This window comes from Lynx rufus, unplaced genomic scaffold, assembly GCF_022079265.1.
Source record: "Lynx rufus isolate CCGP_SWC_20201006 ecotype Redwood Valley unplaced genomic scaffold, mLynRuf1.p SCAF_4, whole genome shotgun sequence".
NCBI classification, from domain to species: Eukaryota; Metazoa; Chordata; class Mammalia; order Carnivora; family Felidae; genus Lynx; species Lynx rufus.
The window spans coordinates 125722576-125736103 of NW_025814856.1; positions in this window are offsets into that span (position 1 = coordinate 125722576).

Genomic DNA, 13528 nt, shown 5'->3' on the forward strand with positions numbered 1-13528 from the left:
TTATATCCTTTTCCACTTTTTTGTGCTATTGTTACTGATTCCTTTTATTTTACATTTATTGGAATCCTCATTAGACATTATTCTTACTAAAAAGGGAATAGTCATTTAATATACCCACATTCCTCCCATTTTAATATTATTCATTTCTTCCTACATTTTCTTGCTTCCATCTGGGGTTATTTCTCTTCTTCCTCAGAAACTCCCTTTACTATCTATCTATCTATCTATCTATCATCTATCTAGTCTTGCTGGAATATATTTCCTTAGCTTTTTTTGGTCAAAAACTTGTTTTATTTCATTTCTGAAAGACATTTTTGCTAGATATAGAATTCTAAGTTGACAGGCATTTTCTTTTTTTTTTTTTTAATTTTTTTTTTTCAACGTTTATTTATTTTTGGGACAGAGAGAGACAGAGCATGAACGGGGGAAGGGCAGAGAGAGAGGGAGACACAGAATCGGAAACAGGCTCCAGGCTCCGAGCCATCAGCCCAGAGCCCGACGCGGGGCTCGAACTCACGGACCGTGAGATCGTGACCTGGCTGAAGTCGGACGCTTAACCGACTGTGCCACCCAGGCGCCCCGACAGGCATTTTCTATCTACACTGCAACTTCCCTTGTCTAGTGGCTTCCATCACTCCTATTAAACATTCAGGTGTCAGTCTTATTGGTTCTCTCAGAAGGTCATGTGTCTTTTATCTCTGTCAGCTTTTAAGATTTTTTCTTTGTTATCATGAGGTGCCTAGGTGTGCTTTTCTTTGCATTTATGCTGCTTTGGTTTATGGAGATTCTTGAATCTGTGGCTTTATAGTTTTTATAAATTTCAGATTGTCCTTGGACAGTTTTTTTTCCCACATATTTCATCTGCTCCATTCTCTCTTCACATCTTAGATCCCTACTGCAGAATGTAGGCACTTTCTTTTAAGTTTTATTTTTATTTTTGAGAGAGGGAGAGCATGAATGGGGAATGTGCAGACAGAGAGAGAGAGTCCAAAGCAGGCTCCATGCTGCCAGCACAGAGCCTGACATGGATCTTGAACCCATGAACCATGAGATCATGACCTGAGCTGAAATTAAGAGTCTGACACTTAGAGGCACCTAGGTGGCTCAGTCGGTTAGGCATCCGACTTCAGCTCAGGTCATGGTCTCACGGTCTGTGAGTTCAAGCCCCACGTCGGGTTCTGTGCTGACAGCTCAGAGCCTGGAGCCTGCTTCAGATTCTGTGTCTCCCTCTCTCTCTGACCCTCCTCCGTTCATGCTCTGTCTCTCTCTGTCTCAAAAATAAATAAACATTAAAAAAAAAAAGAGTCTGACACTTAACTGACTGAGCCACCCAGGTGCCCCCTGGGTATTTTTATGTAGGTATTTTTATTATGTTCTATTTGAGTCTTGCCTTTTTTTTTTTTTTTTAATTTTTTTTTTCAACGTTTATTTATTTTTGGGACAGAGAGAGACAGAGCATGAACGGGGGAGGGGCAGAGAGAGAGGGAGACACAGCATCGGAAACAGGCTCCAGGCTCTGAGCCATCAGCCCAGAGCCTGACGCGGGGCTCGAACTCACAGACCGCGAGATCGTGACCTGGCTGAAGTCGGACGCTTAACCGACTGCGCCACCCAGGCGCCCCGAGTCTTGCCGTTTTTAATTTTACACTTTTTTAAAAATCTAGATGCTTTCTATTGACTACATCCAGCTGTTTAATCCTCTTTGCTGGTTTGTCTGCTGTTACACTCATCTATTTAATTCTTTAGTATTGCCTTATTTATGGTTCTACAATTTTGATTTTCTGTATATTTTAGTTCACTGAAGAAATTACTCATCTCATCATCTACTTCTTGAACACATTAATTGTGGGTATTTTAAAATCCGTGTCTGATAACTTCAATATTGTGATCACCTATGGTCTGTTTCCATTACATGTCTTTGTTCCTCTTGCCTTGTAGTTATTTGGTCCAGTTTCCTGGCATGCCTCTTAATTTGAATGTCAGACATTATCCATGAAAAATAATATGGGGCTTTGGAAGATTTTATCTTCCTCTAGAGTGGATTTAATATTCTTTTGGCAGGCTGATAGAATACAGGCAAATCACCTTAATGCAAGCAGCCATTGCCATGACTTTAGTTTCGGGAGGCACATGTATTTTCTATCTGTCCTTACTCCTAGGGAGCGGCTCTTGGAGTGCGTGGTGGGGAGGGTCTCAGCTAAAATTCTGGGACATTTATAACGGTCTCATCTCCCTAGCAAGCCCACCTCCACGTTTACCACCTCATGGTAGCGTCTCCAGTACCATGAGACTGCCCGGACTCCTGTTCTAGTGTTTTTTCTGACTGTATTCATATAATTTTTGGAGTTCAGTGCTTAATGCTATATGATACAGGGGGTTGAACGTGAAAGATATGTCACACATGGAAAGTCCAGTGAGACTTGGCCGGCCCTCCTCTGCCCTGTGGCTATGCCATCTGGCTAGCTGCCACGGTTGCTGGAGTAACAGAAGAGAGATGAAGGAGACAGTCTCCTAAGTGCCTCAGACTTGAGCAGAAACCTCACCTGCTCACTGTTCATGGGCCAAAAGTATCTACTAAGCCCCAATGTGACCACAGGTAGGGTGCGGAATGTAAAAAAGTACTTGGAAGACTTATTTGGTCCTGTCTATGTCTGCTATAATCTTTGCAGTTATTTTTTTTTCCTTAAAGATGGTTAAACTGAATAAAGCTATTGATTTTCCTGTGAATATGGCTTAGGTACATCTCATACATTTTAGACTATCTTCAGTCAGTATCCCTTCAGAAATGTATTTTTTTTAAGTTTATGTATTTATTTTGAAAGAGAAAGAGAGACAGTGGGGGAAGGGCAGAGAGAGAGGGGGAGAGAGATAATGCTAAGCAGGCTCTGAACCATCAACGCAAAGCTTGATGTGGGGTCGTAACTCGTGAACTGTGAGATCATGACCTGAGCCAAAGACAAGAGTTGGATGATTAACCAACTGAGCCACCCAGGCATCCACTTTGGATATGTATTTGTCTCCAATCACACATATATGAGATCATCTGCAATTGTCTCCTAGATCTCAGATGTTCTTTTCCGGCTTTTTTTTTTTTTTTTAATTTTTCCTCTGCACATAAGTTTGGATAATTTGACTCATGTTTAGGTTCAGTGAACTTTTTAGTCTCAGTAGAAAGCCTAGGGTGTTGACCAAGGTGTCTCCCTGCTGGGTGGTCAAAACTCCAAAGTGTCCTTGCCCCTGTATAACCTCAGAAATGCCTGTTATCCCTTGGCCACCAGCGGCCGCCCTCTGGCAGGCCACCTGAGTCTTGCGCGGTGGCTGCACAGTTTAAGATCCTGCCAAGGATGGAATCTTCCAAGACTTCTGGGGCTCCTCAGCAGCTGCCTCCTCTCAGGTACCCTGACCCACAATCCCACGTAGTTTAGTGGCTCCATCACCGTTCCTTTCCCCCAACCAGACCTGGCTCTGCACTGCCTCCGCTGCCATTTGGAAAATGCCCCAGGGAGAAACCCAGGATGGCACTAAACTCTGTACTTCTCTCCTACACCAGTTGCTTCCTGTGTGGGCTGCTACCCAGCCCCTGAGAGGAGTCACAGCACATACTTCATCCAGTTTCATCGCTGTTCACTGTCATACCAGCAACTCTGTCATCGTCAAGATTGCAATTCTGCATCAGGTATATTTTTAAATGTGAAATTCTCATTTTCAGTACCTTCCAAAGGGTGTAATTTTACTTTTCATTTTATGAAATGAAATGGTTCCTTAGGCTTTTTTTCTACTTTTTCCCCCATTATTTTACGTTATCGTTCTACTATTTTGACATCAAATATTATAGCTTATACATTTACAACTTTTTGAAATGGATTGAGGCTTATTTTCAGTTTGATAGACAATTACTTTCAAGACGATTATTTTGTAGGTCAATGAAATGATTATATAACCCTCCTCAAATTTAGTATTAATTTATTTAATCATTTCGATTATATTATTCAAAAGTTGTGCATCCTTATTTGATTTTAGGGTATTTTATCACTCAAGCACGAATCATATTGTGCTAAGTTTTCTTACCATTATTGTGTTTTTATAAATTTTTCTTTTTTGTCTCAGTTTTTGGTGTATATTTTTTATTTGAATATATTTTATTGGTCAAGCATGAGTTGTTTTGTTCAAATAGGTACTTATCACATTCTGCTGTCATGTTTTAAAATGAGGGAACTGAACTATAAGGAAGTAATTCTAGTTTGCCTGATGACACCCTTCATCAAATAACATTAATCATTCATGCTAGTGTAATGTTATCCTGAATTAATAAGGAAACCACACAGTGGACTTCTATTTAAAAAAAAAGATAGACCAATGTAATTTATTTCAATATGATTCATTGGGTGCCTAGAACTATGTGCCTGCTTTTGCTTTCCTGAATGAATAATACTTCAGCTCACAGGAAATATTTGACTAACTATGGTCAAACAAAATTTACTGAAAATACTTCATTTTTTTAACCAGATTTTCTTTTATAAAGGTAGAAATTGTATTTTCTTGCTTTCCACATAGGTACATTTTAAATCACGTTCATGAAAACTGCCTTAAGACAGCAGAAGTTTTCCACCTGCCCACCGTTACCCCCAATAATAGTTGCTAGGCAGTGGGCAAGGCAGTCAGCTATTAACACAAGAGCCATACTCCTAATTTTCCTTCCTAATAGAATTTCAATGCTATATGGGATGCCAACTAGATATCGTTAAAAAGTACTTCCTGGATTCCCTTGTAATAAAAGGTCATTGTGTTGCTTTAGATATTTTGGTGTTTTGTTATTGGTTGAATAAAAGTGTATGCCTTTCATTTAATTGTATATGTTCACCCTAAATTATTCCTTTTATTAATACAAAACAGTCTTCGTTGTTAAATTTTAGTTTTTTTGCTTTGATTTCTAGATTGTTTAAAATTAATTTTGCCATTTCAATTTTTTTATTATTTAGTCTTACCCGATAGATCATTGTCTATACTTTTCTTTTTAAACTTCAAGTCTTTAAGACATTTTGTTTTAGATCTGTTATTTTAGGCAGTGTATAGCTCAATTTCATTTTTTAAAACAATCTGAGTACCTTTGTCTTTTGACAGATGTATTCAGCCATTTAAGTTCCTGTCATCACTGGTGTGTTTGATCTGACATTGTCTTATGACATGCTCTGAGTTCTTTTTTAATGCCTCTGTGCTGCTGCATAGTCTGCTTTTGTTTAGTATCTATTTTAAATAAGTGGTGGGGTTTTATTTGCTTTTATTTTCTGTAGAAATCTGTAAAGGACACACCCACTTTAAAGTTCCACTAGTGGTTATCTTTAAGTTACAAAGAAAAAAAAAAAACTTTTATAGCAGACATTAATGGAAGTGGTAGGATACTACCTGTTTAACAACTCTTTTTCTTTTTTTTTTTATGTTTACTTATTTTTGAGAGAGAGAGACAGAGCATGAGCAGGGGAGTGGCAGAGAGAGGAGACACAGAATCTGAAGCAGGCTCCAGGCTCTGAGCTGTCATCACAAAGCCCAATGTGAGGCTCAAACCCACAAACTGTGAGATCATGACCTGAGCCGAAGTTCGACACTCAACCAACTGAGCCACCCAGGCACCCCAACATCTCATTTTCTAAGTATATTTTCCTCTTATAGTCACCTAGTGCAGAGGTTCTTAACTGGGACAGTTTTCTTCCCCCAGAAGATAGTTGCCAATGTCTGGAGACATTATGGTTGTCAAAACCCAGGGAGAAAGGGTGCTAGTGACATCCAGTGAGTAGAGGCCAGGGACCCGTCTTACCATCCTACAATGAAAAGGACAGCCCCCACAACAAAGGATTTTCCAGTCCCAGAGGTCAGTGGTGCAGAAGTTGAGAAACCCTGATCTAGTTAAACCCTTTTATCTTGCATATGAGCAGTGTTAAGACTCACAGATGTGGGGTGCCCTGTTCAAATTCAGTTAGCTAGGTAGGTGCCAGAATGAAGAAAATAATCTAACACTGTCACTTTTTCCAGTGCAACACCTTACCTCCTTAACAGATGCTTATTTAAAACAAGCCACTCCCTGTAAATGTCAGATAAGTGCACGGAAAATGAAAGATGACAGCGATCGCTCCTTTGGTAGTAAATCGGAGACCATTTCTGCTTATTCAGCTTTTTAGCTGAATACGATCAAGTAAAACGTGATTGGTACTACAAAGCTTTAGTAAATGAGAACAGCCATGTGATCAGCAAGTGCTTTGGGTTTTCTGCAAAATATTAAATGTAAAATACACAGAATTTGAGAAAAGGAGGTTTACTTTGAGGTCATCCCATTCCACCTCTCATCCATCATGGTCCTCTAGACTGACTCTGCTTGGACAATTTCAGGGAGGGGGAGCTTAAGACACTCAGATGCGGGTTGTAACGGTGATTACTCTAAATGCAAAGGCAGAATAGAAATTACAACTGTGATTACGGTGACCATAAGGTAACAATTGAATTTATGTTCATAAATCAATCAGGAAAGAGTTTGTCAAACAGAACAATGTGGGTATTGTTGAGAGGGAGATTCTAAAAGGGTGTGGGGAAAGGTATGAAGTTCGGAAGTGCTTTGACATGACAGGTGATACATTCACACTTTCCAGGCCTTAAAAGGAGTCTCTGCCTCCAAGGACCAAGGAGCCAACCCATTCTGAGGACCTGAGTTCCTGGATCAGAATTATTGCTTCTGCAAGGGAAATTGTGGGGAGAATTTCAAGCTTTAGGCATGATGGCTGACTTAAACTGCTGAGGTAATGAATGGCTGCAAGAGGGAGGAAAATCCAAAAGGTTTCTAGGAGGGAATCAAGCTGATAAGATCTCTAGAATATTTCCTGTCACCCGTGTGGCAAAGGAAGAGGAGTAGAAAACACTTGTTACTTGGATCAATATTTTGGATGTGGACAGAGATAAAGAAATCACCAAAATTAAAATAAAAATGTGAATTCTGGTTTTCAAAACCATGCTAGTGATTTATAAAAGTGGACTTTGTTCCATAATAAATGTATTGTTTTTTAAAAATATGTATTTTTGAGAGAGAATGTGAGAGGGGGAGGGGCGGGGGGGGAGGGGACAGGGGATCTGGAGTGGGATCTGCATTGACAGCAGACAGCCCAGACCACTGTGGGGCTCAAACTCATGAACTGTGAGATCGCACCCTGAGCCGCAGTCGAACGCTCAACTGACTGAGCCACCCAGGCGCCCCTAAATTTTTCATTTTAATCCCACCCTCCAACCTGACCTCCTCCCCACTTCCCCCTAGTCTTCTCCAACTCAATTAATGGTACTACCATCTACCCAGATGCTTAAGCTATAGCCGTAGAGGTTATTCTTGATCCCTTCCTCCTCTACATCCTCCGCAATGAATCCAAAAGCATATTATATGGATTCTAGCTCCTAAAACCATCTCCATTGCAGACACTTGAAACATCTTCACTGCCATGATCCAGGTACAGGCCTCCACAGTCTCTTCTTTGGAAAACTGCCACCAGTTGTTTGATTGCCTAACCCAACCCGTTGTAATCTACTCTCTACACAGCAGCAAAAGGTTGTTTTTGTTTTCAACAGAAATCAAAGGATGTCACAGTATTCTTCCTGGCGATGGCCAAATGTTCCATCAAGAACGTCTATAATAATGATAACGAGGATGAGGATAATGCCTTTAATTTAGGTCCTGTTTCAATTGGTACTAAACTGCCACTATGATGTAGTTTTTACTGATTCTCATTCTATGAATGAGGATATCGATGTCCAACAAGGTTAAGGAACTTGCCCAAGATGACAGAATGAGGGAGTTCCTGAACTGTGATTCAGGTCTGTTTGATCTCAGGATGACACTGGCTGCTCTTGCTCCTGCTCTGCTCTTGGGAAAAGGCACATCCTCTCTTCTTCCTTGCCAGGAAATGCTTTTTATGTGTTTCCATAGCTGACTCTTCCACAAGCACAAGGGAGAATTCTACCTCTTATATATTAATACTGTGAATGTAAACTGGCTGTTGTCAGATTTTCAGGAGTTCTGCATTGTTATGTAAGAAAATAACAGAAGGAAGAAGAAAAATAATTATGCAATTTCTGAGGCTAAGCTTCAATGATTCTTTTCTTACAATGAAACATAATTTCAATTTTTCTTGAGCAAATGGGGTTTAACAAAGAATACCAGCCTAATAATGACAAAGTGAATTTTAAAAAGCTTCAGCCTGTTTTTCAAGTGAACTTGGAACATTATTATCAAGAAAATTCAGTTTTTAATGGTATTTTGCATTTCACATTCAGTTAAATTCAATACAGTGTATTCAATATGTAGATGGGGAGGGCAGGCTTTGGAGAAAGGGAAGCTGATGTTCAATGGTAGACCAGATTTGGGCCAAAAGACCCATGCTTATCACCTGCTAGATATATGTAAAAATATAAGTCAAAGTCTCTCTCTAAATATCAGTTAAACACACTGAGGAGTGGAGGCTAATTCGTACCTCCAAAAGTTATTGTGGTGATTAAATGGGACAACAGATTCTAAAGTGCCTACCATTGTGCCCAGACCTTAGAAAGATTTCAAAAGAATGGGTTGTATCTGACGTGTAACAGATGCACAAGCAATGCAGGATTATAGAGACTGGAGGAGGTCAGAGTAAATGAGTGATATAGGAAAGACTTCTCAGAGTTGGTTACATTTAAGCTGGCATTTGAAGAATGGTTGAAATGTCAACAGGTGGAGATTAGTGATACCAAAAGTCCAGTACAGTACATGGGTTAAATAAGGCCAGAAAAGAGTAGTAATCCAGGGATCACTAGTGGTTGGGTATAAAAGGTTAACAGAAGGAGAGATGAGGAATTAATAGTATGATGAGATTGGTATATTCCATTTTAACCAAATCTAAAAATACTATCCAGCGTAAGATGCACTACAATTTCAGGCTCCCTTCAGAAAGATAAAAACCCAGCCAACTAGCAGTGCCATAAAATATTTATTTTATTGAAAGAGCTCTTTTAGAATTGGACGTCATATGTTATTCTCATGCAGAAGTCAGAAAAACAAAAAAGCAGAATAAACTGGCTTAAGAATGCCTACAGCCCGGGGCACCTGGGTGCCTCAGCCCGTTGAGCGGCCGACTTCGGCTCAGGTCATGATCTCGGGGTTTGTGAGTTTGAGCCCCGCGTCAGGCTCTGTGCTGACAGCTCAGAGCCTGGAGCCTGCTTAAGATTCTGTGTGTGTGTGTGTGCGCGTCTGCCCCTCCCCCACTCACACTCTCTCTCTCCTTCAAAAATAAATAAACATTAAAAAAAAAAAAAGAATCACTAAAGCCCTACCACTTCCAGAATTCTGCGTCATGTGTGCATTCAGGACAATATTGTCCTCTGTTCCCCCCGAGAGCGCTGATAACGAGGTATGCCTTAACGGAGTGCCTGCTCTGCTGTTGTCTGTGGGCCTTCCTCCACACTGCCGGCGCTTCTTCTGCAGACTCTGATGTGTGTTCTCAGGCGGTGGCAACCGTATCACTCCCACCACATGGCTGCCAGACATGTTAAGACACAAACTGATTTCAGAGATGTTAAAATGTGGGGGGAAAGTGTGCTTTTTCGAAAATCTTTGAAAGTCAGTGGCTGCGAAAGGCCCTGAGAATGTATCCTGCTTCGAGTCTGTACTTAAATCTGTAGCCAATCAAGAAGCACGAAATGCTCCTTGAATCAGATGGGCTTTGGGTGATTCATTCCAGCAGCAGGGTATGGGGCGGAGGTGCAAGAATGGGGAGCTCTGAGATCTGTGGGCTGGTGAGAGATGAAGATGGTCGCAAGCAAGTGAACAGCTGAGAGAGACAATGGAAAGAAGACAAGAGACTTTCCATGGGAATGCTGCTCTACTGAGCAAGTTCATACTATTTCCCATTGTGATTTGTGCATAAAATCTAGTCTTTTAAGTTAAATTGGGTTTTTCAGCAATCATATGTCTGGGCCCCGAAATGAGAATGGGGAGATTTATTAAAGTAATTTGGGAAGCTCCAGTTGTCCAGACTGACAGCAAACGGTTTCCACCTTTTGATCCTTTAGCGCACGCTAGGCCCTGAGCTACATACGGAATAAGCAAAGATGGGCATGCCTCAGCCCCTGGCCCTGAGAAGCCCACAGCCTTACAGGGAAGACAGAGGGAACATGAGTTAGAATGCCACTGGGTGCGTTGTGTGCAGAGTGGTGCAGGGGAAGAAGTGTGTAGGCCACTGGGTGCGTTGTGTGCAGAGTGGTGCAGGGGAAGAAGTGTGTAGGCACAGAGGACAGAGCATCTGAGGCCTCCAGTGTGGCATTAAGTGGCATAAAGGGAGTAGCAGAACTACTGTTGATCAAGATACACAAAAGCAGAAACAGGGATAGGACAGTGTGGGCTTCTCTGCTCAGAATTCAAATCTCTTGGGGTGCCTGGGTGGCGCAGTCGGTTAAACGTCCGACTTCAGCCAGGTCACGATCTCGCGGTCCGTGAGTTCGAGCCCCGCGTCAGGCTCTGGGCTGATGGCTCAGAGCCTGGAGCCTGTTTCCAATTCTGTGTCTCCCTCTCTCTCTGCCCCTTCCCCGTTCATGCTCTGTCTCTCTCTGTCCCAAAAATAAATAAACGTTGAAAAAAAAATTTTAAAAATTCAAATCTCTTTCAGTGGGCAGCTTTATTCCCCATTTCCTTCAGGGCAGGTTTATACATACCGGTTCCTAACTCAAGCAGTCCTCATGGAGACAAGCAAAACCCTCATATCATTTGTATGCCCTGTCTCCCTGCAAGGGCCCAGGAAGTGGGAACACAATATGGGCTTGGACAGTGGGTCTTCTCCTCTGAAGTATGAACCGACTTGGAGACCTCCCCTCTCCAGATCCCCACTGCTCTGGGAGTGCGCATTCCTTATGGAGGAAGAACATCCAAGCAGTTCTTTTTACAAGCTGATACGCCTTTGCCTTGTGGGGGGAAAAATGTCCTTCTTGCGATTTTACTCTGTCTTAGTGAGGAAGTGGATTGAATTTTCTGCTAGATCAACATGTGGGACTCACACCCAGAAAAATTTCCAGGGGGAGAATGTGCAATAGATATAGATGCTGCTGTCTTGAGTCATTATGCCAATGATTGGTGTGGTTCTCTGCAGGGTCTATCTCCCTGAAGAAAACCCCAGATTAGACATAAAGATGCCGCTTGAGGCTACTGTTCTGTCAATTACTGAGAATAGCTCTGCAAATTTTATATATATATATATATATTGAATGCTAAAATGGGGAGTATGAAAATTGAGAATAAAATTTGCCTAGATTAAGCATCCTGCTGATGCCTAGATATTGGTGAAAGAAACAAATCTCTTTGGTAGAGTTATTACCCATATGTTTACGATATTTTAGATTTAATCTTCTATATTTAATGCTGAAGAGATTTTCTAGCTAGGGCAAATCCAACCATGGTAATGAACAAGTGGCAAAATACAAAATGGCTCAATGCAAAATTATGAGAGAAGTCGATTTCTTACTCACATAGAGTTTGAAATGAATGTTTGTAATTGGCAAGCAGCAATCAGCGACCCAGGCTCTCTCTTGCTGTTTCAAAATTTACCATGCTCACTTAGGAGAACCTAGCAAGCAGACAAAGGCATCAGGAATGATCCATGGGTGGTTTCTGGGAAATAGGCTTGAAAGGAACCCATATCACTTCTGCTCACATTTCATAGGTGAGAACTCAGTCACCTGTATACACTTGACTATAAGAAATCTTGTGAGGTAGACTTGTATGTTTAAGAAGTAAAGGAAATAGATTATAAGTTGAAGAACAGGTAGCCAGTCTGCCATGGTTTGTCCTTTTCACCAAAGGTGGTATTTGTCCCGCTGTTCTTGCCACATGAAAATACACTCAACCTTCTCATCAAGGAAGGAAACTAAAGTCCCATCCTGTCACCACATCCAACTTTGATCTCTGTGTGATATACAGTCTTCTCCATAGGTCTAGATGACCCAGCGAAACAGTTATCTCTGAATAAGTCATTTGCCCCTCACACATTCCACAAGCAACAATGGAGCATGAGAAGGGTAGCACAAAACTCCCATTCAGAAAAAGAAGACACTCGTCTTGCACCCGTCCATAATAATGATGGGATCCTGCTGGGCCGGCACCAGGAAGGCCACCTAATTTCAAAGTTTCTCATTTAAGACTTCATTCTGCTCTATAAAAGGAACACCACGGAACCTGGTACCACCCTCAGGGTTTTTCGTTTCGTCTTGTCTTGTCTTGTGTCGTGTCTTGTTTCGTTTTGTTTAGTTACACGCTTTCCTCTACCACTCCTGAAGCGGGCATTGGAGAACAGGCCTTTCTTGAAAGATGTATGACTTTCATAGCCCATTTTGTGCTGTTGTAAGGTTGGTTTCCCAAAGATTATTTTAAGGGTGAAACTGTCAAAGAAGGTGTTAAGCCCAGAATCATGGTTTCTTTGACAACAGAAGTCCCTCAAAAACTGTGTGGGCTTTCGATCTATTTGCTTCAGTAAATCTCATGTACCAGCACCAATACCCACATCTTTTCCTAGCATAATTTTTTTAAATGTTTTATTCGGTTTTTTTGAAAGACAAAGAGAGACAGAGCACAAGCAGGGGTGGGGCAGAGAGAGAGGGGGACAGAGAATCCGAAGCAGGCTCCAGACTCTGAGCCGTCAACACAAAGCCCGACGCGGGGCTCAAATTCACGAACCGCGAGATCATGACCTGAGCTGAAGTCGGACGCTTAACCAACCAACCCAGGTGCCCCTCCTAGCCTAAATTTTAATCAGCTTTGTTTCCTCATCTCTCTTTCTCCCTTTCTCTCTTCCCCTCTCTTGTCCATCTTTCTATAAAGTTCATGGTGGCCATATTGACGCTACCTAAAACAATGTTTTGGGGAGAAGGTAACATGCATGATCTGATTTTTGTTATAGAACTTGGCCACTCTGTGTTGTTACCTCTGGACACTTGACGTTATTGGACAGCTGGCCTCTCAATATCACCACTGGTGTAAATAATTTCTCAGCTATTCCAGTGTCTTTTGATTGGGAGCACTGATTGGGTTAAACTCCTCTCTAACTCCCAGGGAATATGGAAAAGGAGCTTCCTGTGTATTGAGAAGTGAACCCGGGTCTTACCATGACTCAGTCCTTTTATGAGCTCACAAACCATATGTATCCTCTTCTTTTTCAAAAATAATGCTATCATCTAACTATTCTGCTTAGGGGGAAAAAATGCACTCAGAATTGCCCCAAAAGGAGACAACTAAAGTCATGTCAAGTGTTGCATCCTGTTCCAAGTCTGGGATCTCCACGTTGTACTCCTCTATTTTCTTTCACAGTTAGTCTACACCTATAAACTACGTTGGAAAATTCACCATCAAGAACCCGTAGTGGGAGAAAGAAATGAAACAAAATGGAATTCAGGTAAAATATATAAATATATGTACTTGAGAAAATAAGGAAGGGATTTCTGGTAGAGGCTATGGTTTTAGGCAAGAGATCACGGAGCTGTA